General features: G+C 44.3%; 1 protein-coding gene across 1 annotated transcript in view; it reads right to left on the minus strand.

Moving 5' to 3' along the window:
- Nucleotides 1–2,500, minus strand: part of cnksr2a (connector enhancer of kinase suppressor of Ras 2a) — a 125,038-nt gene that overhangs the window by 39,529 nt on the left and 83,009 nt on the right.

Below are 2,500 nucleotides of genomic sequence, written 5' to 3' on the forward strand. Positions count from 1 at the left end.
AGCAGGACGTTGACGATAAGATCTGGAGAGCAGGCTTTTCATGATATTACCAAGCAAGTCGGCAACAGTAGACCAGATGGAAAAGTCACAAATAAATATGTTTTAAATAATAAATAAATAAAATAAACAGGATTGAGAGGTGACATAAGAAGAGGTCTCTTAAGACAAGTGCTGCTGCACACAGGACAGACACACTGCACACAGAACAAACAGGACAGACACACTGCACACACAGGACAGACACACTGCACACACAGGACAGACGCACTGCACACACAGGACAGACACACTGCACACACAGGACAGACGCACTGCAGGAGCCACACAGGACAGACGCACTGCAGGGTTTTCACCAGGACACTAGTGCAGAGAGAGAAGATAAAGTAACCGCACATCCTACACTTGGACACAAAGTTTGTCCTTCACTGGTGCTAAACAATGATGCTGGTTTTGGCACAAAGGCAAGTCTATTGTTTGTGCTTTATGTGGCAAAACCCAGTGGAGATAGCCATAGTTCACAAACAACAGTCTAATGACAGATAAAGTTAACCACATTATAAGCCCAATATATTTAGTCACACTTAACAGTGTTACACAAACAAGGGATTGTTAATTTGGGGTTGTTTGCGATTGGTCACAGACAATTTCCACAAGACAAGTTCCGAGAAGCTCTTTTTGAATTCCCCTTTTGACACCACAAGTTGCTTTGTGTGCCCTCAGATTCATATCCCCGCCCCTGAGTTCCGCTGTTGCCTGGCAGCAGCCAACCGTGCGAGAGCAGTGCTCAGGAGAGCTGCTGTCAGAATCTCCATGGCTACGGATCGTTTTGGAGGAGAATCCTCATTCTGACAACAAAGAAAAGAGGAAAAGAGAGAGAGAGAGAAAGAGAGAGAGAGAGAGAGAGAGAGAGAGAGAGAGAGAGAGAGAGAGAGAGAGAGAGAGAGAGAGAGAGAGAAGTTTGAGCTCTGGCAGGCAGTGTGAATATTTTATGCGTATAAAAGATGAGTGAGCCAGGTAGAACGCTGTAGGTACAGGCTGACGTTTACATTGTCTCTTGTGATGCGACAAGAGCACACAGAGTACACACATATACTCACACACACACACACACACACACACACACACACACACACACACACACACATACTCTCACCCACGCACATTCACACAAATACACACATACAATCACACATACACACACACACACACTAAAACACACACACACACACACACACACACACACACACACACACACACACACATACTCTCACCCACGCACATTCATACAAATACACACATACAATCACACACACACACACACACACACACACACACACATACTCTCACCCATGCACGTTCACACAAATACACACATACAATCACACATACACACACACTAAAACGCACACACAGACACACACACACACACACACACACACACACACACACACACACTAAAACACACACAGACAAACACACACACACACACACACACACTCTCACCCACGCACACACACACACACACACACACACAACACACACACATACACACACACTATAAAACACACACACACACATTCACACACACACACACTAAAACACACACACACACACATTCCGCGGTATGTACTAAGAGTGCTCTGAAAGCTTATTTTTCTGCACCTAAATACTTCCGCCTTGTAAAAGCAGGTGTTAATCAAATTGCAGTTCAATGCCCAATAAGAGAACATTTCAAAGACAACAGAATCGCTTATTTAGAGCACCAGTTTTTGTGGTGAAAGTATTTGTAGCCTACTACCAAAAGCAACATTAACTTTCATTGGCCTTTCGAATGTCTTACTTTCACTTTCACGTCATTCACTTAAACTTTCCTACTTGCTAGATTTGACCAATCTTCCATAGCCTACGTGCTTCTCCCTGCTTGTTTACGTCTTATCATGTAGGGTATTATTTCATGATCGCTGAACGCTTGATTTTTTTAATGTTATCATCAGTTAACTTCATTCAACTGGCGCTTTGTATGTAGGCTGCCCATTCAGTTGTGGACGCTCAGAATTATGCTTATGGGCGGAGAAAGGCAGAGAAAGGCGCAGTTTACTCTAAGGATTGAACGATTGATAAATACGATGGAAACTTGGGTCTGATAGCAATTTAACCATGTGGGTGTCCATGATGCTGATAACGCTTACGCTCAAGAATAATGCGCATATCTGGCCCTCAGTGTAGTAACAGCAGAGCCAGAGACACACACACACACACACACACAGTTACACACATAGTGTAGTAACAGCAGAGCCAGAGACACACACACACACACACACACATAGTGTAGTAACAGCAGAGCCAGAGACACACACACACACACACACACACACACGCACACACATAGTGTAGTAACAGCAGAGCCAGAGAGTGGGTTACTGCAAGGCAGGACCTGTTTCTGACCTGACTGCAATCCGGGCTGAGTTCTTTTATCTTTGCTCTCGCTCTCTCTCTCTCT

This window comes from Alosa alosa, chromosome 16, assembly GCF_017589495.1.
Source record: "Alosa alosa isolate M-15738 ecotype Scorff River chromosome 16, AALO_Geno_1.1, whole genome shotgun sequence".
In the NCBI taxonomy this organism is placed as follows: Eukaryota; Metazoa; Chordata; class Actinopteri; order Clupeiformes; family Clupeidae; genus Alosa; species Alosa alosa.